General features: G+C 43.8%; 4 pseudogenes; 2 read left to right on the forward strand and 2 right to left on the reverse strand.

Moving 5' to 3' along the window:
- Positions 1-6725: 6725 nt before the first annotated feature.
- LOC134930345 (5S ribosomal RNA) lies at positions 6726-6843 on the reverse strand (annotated as a pseudogene).
- A 145-nt stretch (positions 6844-6988) lies between these two features.
- On the reverse strand, positions 6989-7106 carry LOC134930302 (5S ribosomal RNA; annotated as a pseudogene).
- Positions 7107-9033: 1927 nt separating this feature from the next.
- On the forward strand, positions 9034-9151 carry LOC134929826 (5S ribosomal RNA; annotated as a pseudogene).
- Positions 9152-9296: 145 nt separating this feature from the next.
- On the forward strand, positions 9297-9414 carry LOC134930890 (5S ribosomal RNA; annotated as a pseudogene).
- The last annotated feature ends 5396 nt before the right edge of the window (positions 9415-14810 follow it).

The raw sequence follows: 14810 nt of genomic DNA on the forward strand, positions 1-14810 counted from the left end.
TACTTGGATGCTGTCACTCATATAATCCTCCACCATTCTTTCAATGGTGATAGAATCATATGCAGTGACAGTAGATGACATGTCAGTAATCGTTGGCAGGTCCTTCAGTCCGGACCAGATGTCAGTTTTCGCTCCTGACTGCCCTGCATCACAGCCAGCGGGTGGTTTTGGAAATCTGATCCTTTTCCTGGCAGCTCCAGTGGCTGGAGAAAATGAAGGAGGAGCTGTTGGCGGGTCACGTTCCGCTTGACTTGACAAGTGTCTCACTGCAGACTTGTGTCTGCCGGAAAGAGAGATACAATGTAGGCTTTAAATTTAGGATTGAGCACGGTGGCCAAAATGTAGTGCTCTGATTTCAACAGATTGACCACCCGTGAATCCTGGTTAAGTGAATGAAGGGCTCCATCCACAAGTCCCACATGCCTAGCGGAATCGCTCCGTTTCAGCTCCTCCTTCAATCTCTCCAGCTGCTTCTGCAAAAGCCTGATGAGGGGAATGACCTGACTCAGGCTGGCAGTGTCTGAACTGACTTCACGTGTGGCAAGTTCAAAGGGTTGCAGAACCTTGCACAACGTTGAAATCATTCTCCACTGCGCTTGAGTCAGGTGCATTCAGTAGCGGATCTTGCCACGGGCAAGCAGGACTTTTGCCCAGGGCGCCGCCTTCCGGAGGGTGCCGCACCATGGCAAGATCCTCTGCTGCTGTGGTGCCCCCCGCTGCCGCTGCCCGCTGTCCCGCTGTCCTGTGAAGGGAAACTAGACGCTACGCGTCTAGTTTCCCTTCGTAGGCTGCCCACTGTGAAGGGAAACTGGACGCTACGCGTCTAGTTTCCCTTCCTGGAGAGGACCTTAACTGTAATGATGTGCGGTGCGCGTTGACGTCATCGCGCACCGCACAGCAAAGGTCCTCTCCACGCAGGGAACTAGATGCTTAGCGTCTAGTTTTCCTTCGTGGAGAGGACCTTTGCTGTGCGGTGCGCGATGACATCATTGCGCACCGCACATCCTACTACAGTACAGGGGGCGTAACTGACCATGCCCCCTGTATGAAGCCACGCCCCCTAATGCCGCCCGGGGCGCAAGAAGCCCCGGAACCGGCCCTGGGTGCATTCTTCCTCCTTTGCCTATATCGTAGGCAGATGTATAGGCTTTAATGGCCTTTTGCTGCTCCTCCATCCTCTGAAGCATATAGAGGGTTGAATTCCACCTCGTTACCACCTCTTGCTTCAGCTGATGGCGGGGCAGTTTCAGGAGTGTTTGCTGGTGCTCCAGTCTTCGGCACGCGGTGGCTTAATGCCAAAAGTGGCCTGCAATTCTTTGGGCCACCGACAACATCTCTTGCATGTCCCTGTCATTTTTTAAAAAATTCTGCACCACCAAATTCAATGTATGTGCAAAACATGGGACGTGCTGGAATTTGCCCAGATGTAATGCACGCACAATATTGGTGGCATTGTCCGATGTCACAAATCCCCAGGAGAGTCCAATTGGGGTAAGCCAATCTGTGATGATGTTCCTCAGTGTCCGTAAGAGGTTGTCAGCTGTGTGCCTCTTATGGAAAGGGGTGATACAAAGCGTAGCCTGCCTAGGAATGAGTTGGCGTTTGCGAGATGCTGCTACTGGTGCCGCAGCTGCTGTTCTTGCTGCGGGAGGCAATACATCTACCCAGTGGGCTGTCACAGTAATATAGTCCTGAGTCTGCCCTGCTTCACTTGTCCACATGTCCGTGGTTAAGTGGACATTGGGTAGAACTGCATTTTTTAGGACACTTGGTGAGTCTTTTTCTGACATCTGTGTACATTCTCAGTATCGCCTGCCTTGGTACCGGGGACACACTACCTCAAGAAATTCTCCAAGTCCCTGTGAACTAACGCCGGATACCGGACGCACGTCTAACACCAACATAGCTGCCAAGGCCTGAGTTATCCGCTTTGCAACAGGATGACTGCTGTGATATTTCATCTTGTTTGCAAAGGATTGTTGGACAGTCAATTGCTTACTGGAAGTAGTACAAGTGGTCTTCCGTCTACCCCTCTGGGATGACGATCGACTCCCAGCAGCAACAACAGCAGCGCCAGCAGCAGTAGATGTTACACTCAAGGATCCATCGGAGGAATCCCAGTCAGGAGAGGACTCGTCAGACTTGCCAATGACATGGCCTGCAGGACTATTGGCTTTCCTGTCTAAGGAGGAAATTCACACTGAGGGAGTTGGTGGTATGGTTTGCAGGAGCTTGGGTACAAGAGGAAGGGATTTAGTTTTCAGTGGACTGCTTCCACTGTCACCCACAGTTTTTGAACTTATCAATGACTTCTGATGAATGCGCTCCAAGTGACGTATAAGGGAGGATGTTCCTAGGTGGTTAACATCCTTACCCCTACTTATTACAGCTTGACAAAGGCAACACATGGCTTGACACCAGTTGTCTGCATTTCTGTTAAAATAATTCCACACCGAAGAGGTGATTTTTTTTGTATTTTGACCAGGCATGTCAATGGCCTTATTCATCACACGGACAACAGGTGTCTCCCCGGGTGCCTGACTTAAACAAACCATCTCACCATCTGATACCTCCTTGTCAATTTCCTCCTCAGTGCTGGCAACACCCATATCCTCATCCTGGTGTACTTCAACAGTGACATCTTCAATTTGACTATCAGGAACTGGACTGTGGGTGCTCATTCGAGCACTTCCAGGGGGCGTGCAAATGGTGGAAGGAGCCACCCCTTCCCGTCCAGTGTTGGGAAGGTCAGGCATTGCAACCGACACAATTAGACTCTCCTTGGGGATTTGTGATTTAGAAGAACGCACAGTTCTTTGCTGTGCTTTTGCCAGCTTAACTCTCTTCATTTTTCTAGCGGGAGTATAAGTGCTTCCATCCTCATGTGAATCTGAACCACTAGCCATGAATGCAGGCCAGGGCCTCAGCCGTTCCTTGCCACTTCGTGTCATAAATGTCACATTGGCAAGTTTACGCTTCTCCTCAGACGCTTTTAATTTAGATTTTTGGGTCATCATTTTACTGAACTTTTGCTTTTTGGATTTTACACGCTCTCTACTATGACATTGGGCATCGGCCTTGGCAGACGACGTTGATGGCATTTCATCATCTCTGCCATGACTAGTGGCAGCAGCTTCAGCACTAGGTGGAAGTGGATCTTGATCTTTCCCTATTTTACCCTCCACATTTTTGTTCTCCATTTTTTAATGTGTATAATTAATTAATTATATGCCAGTAATATTATTATATCAATAGCAATGGCCTACTGTACTGTACTGTACAACTATATACTGTTGGTCACCAAAATGTTGCACTGTACTACTATATATACTGCTCACAAAAATGCAGCACAAATATGGAATGTATACTTGCAGTGACACGGAGCTGCAAGATACAGCAATGGCCTACTGTACTGTACAACTATATACTGTTGGTCACCAAAATACTGCACTGTACTACTATATATACTGCTCACAAAAATGCAGCACAGATATGGAATGGATACTTGCAGTGACACGGAGCTGCAAGATACAGCAATGGCCTACTGTACTGTACAACTATATACTGTTGGTCACCAAAATGCTGCACTGTACTACTATATATACTGCTCACAAAAATGCAGCACAGATATGGAATGGATACTTGCAGTGACACGGAGCTGCAAGATACAGCAATGGCCTACTGTACTGTACAACTATATACTGTTGGTCACCAAAATGCTGCACTGTACTACTATATATACTGCTCACAAAAATGCAGCACAGATATGGAATGGATAATTGCAGTGACACGGAGCTGAAAGATACAGCAATGGCCTACTGTGCTGTACAACTATATACTGTTGGTCACCAAAATGCTGCACTGTACTACTATATATACTGCTCACAAAAATGCAGCACAGATATGGAATGGATACTTGCAGTGACACAGAGCTGCAAGATACAGCAATGGCCTACTGTACTGTACAACTATATACTGTTGGTCACCAAAATGCTGCACTGTACTACTATATATAATATATATAGTATATACTGGTCACACAACAATGCAGCAGATATTGAGCACTGATGATCAGGATACTGTATAGAACTGAGTCTGACATGGAGCTGCAAGATACAGCAATGGCCTACTGTACTGTACTACTATAATTATATACTGGTGTTCCCCACAATGCAGCACACTGAGCACAGATATGGAGCTTTTCAGGCAGAGAACGTAGATATTTGCAGCAGACTGAGCACAGATATGGAGCTTTTCAGGCAGAGAACGTAGATATTTGCAGCACACTGAGCACAGATATTTGCAGCACACTGAGCACAGATATGGAGCTTTTCAGGCAGAGAACGTAGCCACGTCCTCTCCGTTCAATCTCCAATGCTCTTTATATAGAATACGAATCGCGCGAGAATCCGACAGCGGGATGATGACGTACGGCCTCATTCGGGTTAACCGAGCAAGGCGGGAAGATCCGAGGCTGCCTCGGAACCGTGTAAAATAGGTGAAGTTCGGGGTGTTCAGATCTCGACGAACCGAACCTGCTCATCTCTAATCCAAGTGCACACCGTCTTGCACAGTATCTTTAGATTTCAAGTTGAAGTCGTGCATTGTTAACGATATACTGAATACACACTGGACTATGTGAACGGATGAATTATCGCCAAGTGTGTACCCAGCTTTAGCGTTTATACAGTACATGGATACCAAAAATAACACATTGATTTATGGCTTACTTTTATTCTTTAAGATACACTTGCTCAACATACAAAATATACAACTACAGTATAAATATAAAGGAACCAAACAGAGCAATATAAATACCACAGAACAAACTATACACTATAAATAAAAGAATTGTGTAACCTTCAATCAAAAAGTTAAATAAACGTAGTGCAAAACTTGAGAAAAATAATGCTGATTAAATGTACAGTAGTGTTGTTTTACATCCGTACTTGCCTTGACTTTCTAGCACTAAAGTCATATATTACATCACCATATGATAGTTTTTGTGAGACTACATGATTTATACTTATGATGAAGTCCTCTGACCATCCATTGACCAGTATTTCCAAACTCAACATACTTTGTAATGGAAAATTTTGGAAGCTCTGCATTTCTCCAGCAAGTCCGTTGCAAACAATGGGGCTAAATCAGGTTGGATCACAAATCGCGATCTAACCGGAATTTTTTTGATCGCCCCATGGGCGCATGCGCAGTGCCCTTCCTGTGCATGTGCCCGCACTTTCTGGGGGGGGGGGCTGCAGAAAATCTGATTGCCTCTGCCTGGCAATCAGGCAGAGGCTGTCGCCGGGATGGGGGGGCAACACTCTGTTTCCAGGGAGGAGACTGAGCGCTGCGAGGGCGGTGCGTCACAAATGGAAGGCGCCCAAACGGGGGCATGTCGGGGGTGTGATCATGGCAACTGCGTGATCTCACATGCAGCCGCCGCGATCTTGAACATGGCAGCGGAGCTCCTGCGGGCGCAGCTAAGCTGTGCTGGCAGGAGCCATCACTAATTTCTACGATGAAGCAGAAATTGTGATGCGATTGCAATTTCTGCTTCATCAAGGACGGGGAGGCACCGCTATCCTTACTGAATTAGGCCCAATATCTGGTTGTCCATCAAGACTTAAAGCAGTGCTGAATGCTTGACACTGCTCGAAAACATCTGTTTTCATCAAATGGGGAACGTTTACAAGCACTCCAAATTTTTCATTAACTGCTCCCAAGGTCTGGAATCTCTCATCAAGTGGAGAGAGAGTTTCATCCACTAAGGCATTAAAAGAGCAATTTCCATTTTCCTCAGCACATCACCAATAGGCTCATCTGGAGCCTCTAAAGGGGGGTACTCACAAAGAGATCCATGCTTAAAATCTAAGCAAGCTGACTAGATTGCTTAGATTTTAAGCACAGATTACTCGTGTGTACCCCCCTCAGCGTTAGCGATGTGCGGCCCCGCACATCGCTATCGCCTGTGCTAGATTGGCCTGCATGCAGGCTCAATCTAGCACGTCGCTCATTTCACCCGCTGGGTGAAATGAGCGGTCCCACATCCTCCCCCGCATCGCTCAGCACACATCGCGCTGTGCTGAGCGGCGTGAGAGATGTGTGCTGAGCGAACCGCTCAGCACACATCTATCCCGTGTATATGGGCCTTTAGTCAAAGTAGAAAAGTGTTTTGTGTGGAACCGCACTAGTCAAACAATTTTACTAGAGTACCAAAATAATTGTTACGATGAAATACCAATATGCATACAGTTATCAAGTGAATCTTAAACTGCTAATGATTGGCGGTGCTCCCAGGAATTTTGTAGGTTATACTACAATTGGAAAAGACAGGAGAGAAAGACAAAAAACCCTTGTTTGGGAGCACTCATTTGTTATGATAGGAATAGTATGTATAATGAAAAATATTAAAACATAACCTTTAATTAATCCTTGAATAAAAAAACTTATGGACAAGAAAATGGGACTCGTGTATAATGTTATCTGTTTGAGTAAAAAATCTTATTTAACCTTTTTAGCAAATGAGGTACAAGATAATTGGGAAGGTGAAAATATCAGAGGGATGGTGAAGGATACCAAATGGTTTCTTAGGATCCAGGGTATCCAAAAGATTACTGTGCATGCCTGAATTAAGGATATCAATGGTAGAACAATATAAGCAAGATTCTAAGGTTAGTCAAGGTAGAACTCAAGAGGAATGTGAGAAGGGTGGAGCATGCGGGGGCCCACTGCACCTGGTATTCTCAGGAGGTTTCCCGTCCTAGTACTGACCAGGCCATGCCTGCTTAGCTTCCGAGATCGGACAAGATCGGGCGTATTCAGGGTAGATTGGTATTGGGCCGTTAATGGAGGGAAAAGAGAGGAAGAAACACTTCTATTTTCTGTACTCTAATAAATCGGTACCATGATAGTCTGGGATGGTTTTTCCAGATGAGAGAGTGTATGGGGGTTTGTGGGGTATAGGGCAGGTTTTTTCCTTAAAAATGGCCCACTGCACCTGGTATTCTCAGGAGGTTCTCCTTCCTAATACTGACCAGGCCATACCTGCTTAGCTTCCGAGATCGGACAAGATTGGGCGTATTCAGGGTAGTATGGCCGTGGGCCTTTAATAAAGAAGAAGGAGAGGTCACACTCTGCTTACTGTACTTTACATGAATCAGGACTAGAATGGTCTGAAATGGTATTTCCAGAAAAGAGTGGGGTAAATTTACTAAGGTGGGAGATTTTTAGAACTGGTGATGTTGCCCATAGCAACCAATCAGATTATATCTATTATCTGCTAGAAGCAGCTAAATAAATGGTAAGTAGAATCTGATTGGTTGCCATGGGCAACATCACCAGTTCTAAAAATCTCCCACCTTAGTAAATTTACCCCAGTGTGTGTGGGGAATAAATGAAAATAGAAAGAAAAATAGAAAGAAAAAGGGAAATATCAATACACTGGAGAGGTGTTGATTGTATATGTCTCCAAATGGGAGATCTGGTAGTAATAAGAGAACACCTCCAAAAATTTAAGGAATCGCTATGTCATGTTGTGGAAGATATACTGACAAAAATTCTATAGTATGTTCACAGAGAAAATATGTATGATTAAATGGCTAGATTATGCTCTTCAGATGCAGGGTTGCTTGCTTACTAGGAGAGACCCACACGGTAAATTAAGAGCTCAAGGCTGGCTCACAAAAAAAGTTAGAACACAAAAATGTGCATTATTGCTTGCTCCATAGAAACAAAAACCGATTAATGAATGAAAAGATATAGGTTTAGAGCTCAGGGCTGGCTCACAATAGATGCATTAAACCTTATTTCATCCTCTTGAGGACCTACATAACATTAGAGAATAATAGAAAATAATTTACACTCAATTGCTGCTGTTAGTAAAAGACATGCAAATAGAAAAATACATTAATGTAAGGGATAAATAGCATAACTCTGATTGATATCCATTGGGGCATGAGCGGGGAAGTAGTAAGGTATAAATTGTAAATAGTCCTATAAGTACTACATACAATGCTCCTGTTGCTATACAATACTGCTACAGGAGCAGGTTGTTTGGGGGAGAGGGAATGATCAAGTCCTGGTGGTCTGGAGTATATTACCACAACCGCAATGTGTGTGGCCAGTGTTGTCCAGGAATCCCCCGCGTCCATCACTGCCAGCGGGTGAACGCCGGGGGATTCCTGGACAAAACTGTCCGCACACATTGCGGTTGTGGTAATATACTCCAGACCACCAGGACTTGATCATTCCCTCTCCCCCAAACAACCTGCTCCTGCAGCAGTATTGTATAGCAACAGGAGCATTGTATGTAGTACTTATAGGACTATTTACAATTTATACCTTACTACTTCCCCGCTCATGCCCCAATGGATATCAATCAGAGTTATGCTATTTATCCCTTACATTAATGTATTTTTCTATTTGCATATCTTTTACTAACAGCAGCAATTGAGTGTAAATTATTTTCTATTATTCTCTAATGTTATGTAGGTCCTCAAGAGGATGAAATAAGGTTTAATGCATCTATTGTGAGTCAGCCCTGAGCTCTAAACCTATATCTTTTCATTCATTAATCGGTTTTTGTTTCTATGGAGCAAGCAATAATGCACATTTTTGTGTTCTAACTTTTTTTGTGAGCCAGCCTTGAGCTCTTAATTTACCGTGTGGGTCTCTCCTAGTAAGCAAGCAACCCTGCATCTGAAGAGCATAATCTAGCCATTTAATCATACATATTTTCTCTGTGAACATACTATAGAATTTTTGTCAGTATATCTTCCACAACATGACATAGCGATTCCTTAAATTTTTGGAGTTGTTCTCTTATTACTACCAGATCTCCCATTTGGAGACATATACAATCAATACCTCTCCAGTGTATTGATATTTCCCTTTTTCTTTCTATTTTTTTTTCTATTTTCATTTATTCCCCACACACACTCTTTTCTGGAAATACCTTTTCAGACCATTCTAGTCCTGATTCATGTAAAGTACAGTAAGCAGAGTGTGACCTCTCCTTCTTCTTTATTGAAGGCCCACGGCCATACTACCCTGAATACGCCCGATCTTGTCCGATTTCGGAAGCTAAGCAGGTATGGCCTGGTCAGTATTAGGAAGGGGAACCTCCTGAGAATACCAGGTGCAGTGGGCCATTTTTAAGGAAAAAACCTGCCCTATACCCCACAAACCCCCATACACTCTCTCATCTGGAAAAACCATCTCAGACTATCATGGTACCGATTTATTAGAGTACAGAAAATAGAAGTGTTTCTACCTCTCTTTTCCCTCCATTAACGGCCCACTGCCATATTACCCTGAATACGCCCGATCTTGTCCGATCTCGGAAGCTAAGCAGGCATGGCCTGGTCAGTACTAGGACGGGAAACCTCCTGAGAATACCAGGTGCAGTGGGCCCCCGCATGCCCCACCCTTCTCACATTCCTCTTGAGTTCTACCTTGACTAACCTTAGAATCTTGCTTATATTGTTCTACCATTGATATCCTTAATTCAGGCATGCACAGTGATCTTTTGGATACCCTGAATCCTAAGAAACCATTTGGTATCCTTCACCATCCCTCTGATATTTTTACCTTCCTAATTATCTTGTACCTCATTTGCTAAAAAGGTTAAATAAGATTTTTTACTCAAACAGATAACATTATACACGAGTCCCATTTTCTTGTCCATACGTTTTTTTATTCAAGGATTAATTAAAGGTTATGTTTTAATATTTTTCATTATACATACTATTCCTATCATAACAAATGAGTGCTCCCAAACAAGGGTTTTTTGTCTTTCTCTCCTGTCTTTTCCTTTAGTCAAAGTGCCTTTAAGTTATTTTCACTTGCTTTTGTTTAAGCACTGACTCCATATTCATGTCCTCGCACATCTCCTTTGCACTTGTCTGTACATCAGAAAAAACTATGGGGGTAATTCCAAGTTGATCGCAGCAGGAAATATTTTAGCAGTTGGGCAAAACCATGTGCACTGCAGGGGAGGCAGATATAACATGTGCAGAGTGAGATAGATTTGGGTGTGGTGAGTTCAATCTGCAATCTAAATTGCAGTGTAAAAATAAAGCAGCCAGTATTTACCCTGCACAGAAACAAAATAACCCACCCAAATCTAACTCTCTCTGCAAATGTTATATCTGCCCCCCCCCCCCCTGCAGTGCATATGGTTTTGCCCAACTGCTAAAAAAATTCCTGCTGTGATCAACTTGGAATTACTCCCTATGTTTCTGTATAATGTGAGGAAATATCTTGTCCTCTTCAGCAAGTTTACATCCAAATCTAGCTGCATAGAGGTTGACTGCATTGGTTTACTCACATGCTGGATATTGTTGAGAATGTCATTCCCAGAGGAGTGGAAAGCCATGCCGGGCCCCGATAAAGGGGGTCATGGCTTTAAAAAGGGGCCATGATGATGCTTGTTCCAAAAAGATATTTAAATAATAAATAGGGGTCCATTTTTAACACAGTGTGGGCAGGGGGGCTAACTTACCTGAACAGGAAGTGGGTCACTCCTCCTTGGCCAGCGACTCTTCCCAGTGATATTTGGGAAGATGATGCTGGCCACTAGATAGCAAAGACTCTGGCACAGTGCCGGAGTCTTTGCTTTCTATGTGCAGCACCATTTTACCAAAGATATAACAGGGAAGATGTCACCATCACCGTAGGCCACACTACAGGTATACCGGGGTAAAACGGACCTGGTCCCCCCACCGGGCAACTCCATCAGCCTGGGCATGGGTAATTTGAACCAGCTCCTGCCCTCTCATATCACAGTGCAAATAGAAACCTATATGATCCAATCTCCCCAGCCAAATACTGGGCTTTGACTTTTACCACAGGGTCTGTAGTAGTCACCTTCAACTCCAGAAGAGCTTTTCTGACTTGCTCAACCTGGTATCTTACTGCCTCAATGCTTTTGATCCTGCTTTCCCACCTGGTGTAAAAGTTACTTTGATCTTATATGGTCGTCTGATGACTAAGTATGTTCTCATGTTATCATCAGCAGGGTCTATTAGAGAAGCCTATAGAGATTCAAAAGAAGTGGAATGCCCAATGAGGAGGCAATGACAATCGCACTTGATATTGAACTGCAGGTCAAAGCTGAGGAGGCGATGAAAAGGTCACTTGATGTTGAAGTGCTGGGCAGTGCTGAAGAGACAATGAGAGAGGCACTTGATATTGGAGTGCTGGGCAGTGTTGAAGTGGCAATGACAAAGGCTAGTGGTATTTAAGTTCTGGGCAGTGCTGAGGAGGCGATGACAAGATCACTTGATGTTAAAGTGCTGTGCAGTACATAGGCGATGACAACGGCACTTGATGTTGAAGTGCTGGGCAGTGCTGAGGAGGCAATGACAAGGTCACTTGTAGTTGAAGTGCTGGGCAGTGCTGAGGAGGTGATGACAAGGTAACTTGATGTTGAAGTGCTGGTCAGTGCTAAGGAAGCAGGTAAAGGCAGTGTTGGATTGGGGCATGAAGGACCCATCATGGACATGCAGTGATAGGAACCCATACTTAGTGCTTAGGGATGTGTTCAGCCCCCAGAGGTAATGTGGCCAAACTCCACAGAGGATTTGGTAACCATGAGATAATTTATGGTATGGGCCCTTTTATAAAAATATACATATACAGCAGCTGGGGTAGCTACCCATATTAGAAATTCATCATGAGATCCATATACAAAAAACAGAAAGGGGTGCACTCACCAGACTTGTAGAAAGGCTGAAAATTTTAAATCAAACATAGGCATGTTCATAGAATATCTACGTTTCGGTCCCCACACAGAATTTGTCAAGACATCTTGACAAAGGTCCGTGTGGGGACCGAAACATCGATATACTGTGAACATGCCTATGTTTGAAAATTTCAGTCTTTCTACAAGTCTGGTGAGTGCACCCCCTCCTGTTTATATATATATATATATATATATACTGCTAATGCATAGTAATATACTAGAGTAATAACAGCAATGCACTGTACGAAATTCAGCATAGTTCGGTGCAATGCACTGTAGAGAATATAATAAATGTCCAGTGCAATATAATGTAACATATGTATAATGTACAGCTTGATGCTTGGCTTAGCTAAGCAGGAGTTGTCTGCTGTGGTAAACGATCTGCAGGAGTGGGGTTGCTTAAATATTTAAGAAGTGCATCTGAAGAAAAAAGAGAAGTACAGTATACGTGAACAAAGTGTATTACATACATTTAGATGAAATAGCATAGACGCATGGTCTATAACATTTAATTATATTACCTTTGTCTTTTTTTCCATGTTTCTTCCTCTTCTTTTAAAGGTATTTACAGGAAAATTTTATTTCTACCCTTCAGTATCAGTATGAAAGCAATATTTGATGTTCCCACAATGGTGTTACTACAGCCCCCACAGCCATTACGGGGGCTTGGAGGTGCGAGGCTTGGGGGATGCAGCAGCCATCTGCATGTAAATCTGCTAATGTCCCGCCACCTTGGAGGAGACATACTTGACCGCTATCATCTGACTCCCCTGTCCCTGCAGGGAAGTGCTGGAAGGGTGATCTACACAATGACTCCCCTGTCCCTACAGGGAAGTGCTGGTAGGGTGAAGTACAATGTGCAAGTAACTTTGCCTCCTACCTACTTGTGGAGACGCGCCACTGCGGAGCTTCAGATCTCACGGGATGATGATGTTATCATCCCATAAATCTCTGTCTTCTCCAGGGTCTGTGGACTGGGAGGGATAAGCAGGTTGCGGTGGCGTTATGTTTTCTATGCAGTCAGAAGAATTAGGAGCAGAGCTCCTGTGCAAGAGAAGAGCATACTGACTGAGAGTGACACTATAATGCTAAATGCTGTTAAATCTATAAAAATATCAAATTTTCCATAACTGTTATTGTGTTGAAAATCATACTAATTAGCCAGCCACACATAGTTGTTGTTTTTTTGTATTTCTTTGTTGTGAATATTATTAATATTAATATAATTGATACACAGTATTTATCGATGTTATTATTTTACTGTGGGTTCCTAGTACACCATGTGTGTGTATATATATATATATATATATATATATATATATTAGAGATGAGCGGGTTCGGTTCCCAGAGAAACTAACCCCCCCGAATGTCACAATCCGAGCCCGGATCCTAGTCCGGCTCGGGACTTCCCACCAAACTCGGAAACCAGAATGTAGCAAAATGTCATCATCCCGCTGTCGGAATCTTGTGGGTTTTGGATTCCATATAAACAGCCACGCATCACCGCCATTTTCACTCCGGACTTGGAGAGTGAGGGAGACAGACCTCTGTTTCTCTCTGTGGGTGGTGGCTTCTGTGGGTTAGTGTGTGCTCTGCAGGGGTGCTGCTGCAGTCACTGTGGTGTACCTGTGTTGTGTTAGGGGTGCTGTCCTGGCTGTCACTGGTGTTTCATGTCCTGTTATGGCCGGGTGCTGCAGCTGTACATGGGTGTTGCTGTCCTGGCTGTCACTGTGTTCTACAGAGTGCAGGGGCACTGTCCTCCTCCTGTTTGCTGTAAAATATAGGGGTGCTGCTGACCCTGTATGTTGTAAAAATTCAGGGGTGCTGCTGTTAAAATAACATTACACTGGCCCTGTATGCTATAAAAATTAATGGGTACAGTTGTTAAAAATTAAAAGCATACTACTCCTGTATGCTGTAAAAATACAGGGGTGCTGCTGTTAAAATAACATTACACTGGACCTGTATGCTATAAAAATTCAGGGGTGCAGTTGTTAAAAATTAAAAGCACACTGCTCATGTATGCTGTAAAATATAGGGGTGCTGCTGTTAAAATAACATTACACTGGCCCTGTATGCTGTCAAATTTCAGGGGTACAGTAAAATAAATGTACACTGGCCCTGTCTTGCATGCTGTAATAATTCTAGGGTGCAGTAAAATAAATGTACAATGGCCCTGTCTTGTATGCTGTAATAATTCTAGGGTGCAGTGAAAATAAATGTACACTGGCCCTGTCTTGTATGCTGTAATAATTCTAGGGTGCAGTGAAAATCGATGTTCACTGGCCATGTCTTGTATGGAGTAAAAATTTAGGGGTGCAGTGAAAATAAATGTACACTGGCCCTGTATGCTGTAAAAATACAAGGGTGCAGTGAAAATAAATGTAAACTGGCCTTGTATGCTGTAAAATTACAGGGGTGTTGTGAAAATACAGGGGTGCTGGCACTGTTCGCGTTTGCAATGTGTAGGCCTGACCTTCACAACACTGTATGGGAAGAGGAGGCTCCAACCACCATTAGCTGAGGAGGAAGTTGATGATGAGGATTCTGATGGTGATGTGGTTTGTTTGAGTAAGGCACAAGTGGAGACAGTTGTTGGCCATAGGATGAAAAAGCCCATTGTCTTACCTGGGCAAAATACCAAAAAAGCCACCTCTTCGGTGTGGAATTATTTATCCACAAATCCGGACAACAGGTGTCAAGCCATCTGTTGCCTTTCTCATTCCATAATAAGTAGGGGTAAGGAAGTTAACCATCTATGAACATCCTCCCTTATATGTCACCTGCAGCACATTCATCATAAGTCATTGTCAAGTTCAAAAACTTTCGGTAATAGCGTAAGCAATCTACTGACACCTAAATGATGTGGTTTTGTTTGAATATTATTTCTCTGTGAGGATGAGGATGTAAACACTGAAGGGGGGGGGGATCTGAAGATGAGGACGACATCTTGCCTCTGTAGAGCCAGTTTGTACAAGGAGAGATTAATTGGGTTTTTTTGGTGGGAGCTCAAACAAACCAATAATTTTAGCCACAGTCGTGTGGCAGAGCCTGTTGCTGAAAT

This window comes from Pseudophryne corroboree, chromosome 5, assembly GCF_028390025.1.
Source record: "Pseudophryne corroboree isolate aPseCor3 chromosome 5, aPseCor3.hap2, whole genome shotgun sequence".
NCBI classification, from domain to species: domain Eukaryota; kingdom Metazoa; phylum Chordata; class Amphibia; order Anura; family Myobatrachidae; genus Pseudophryne; species Pseudophryne corroboree.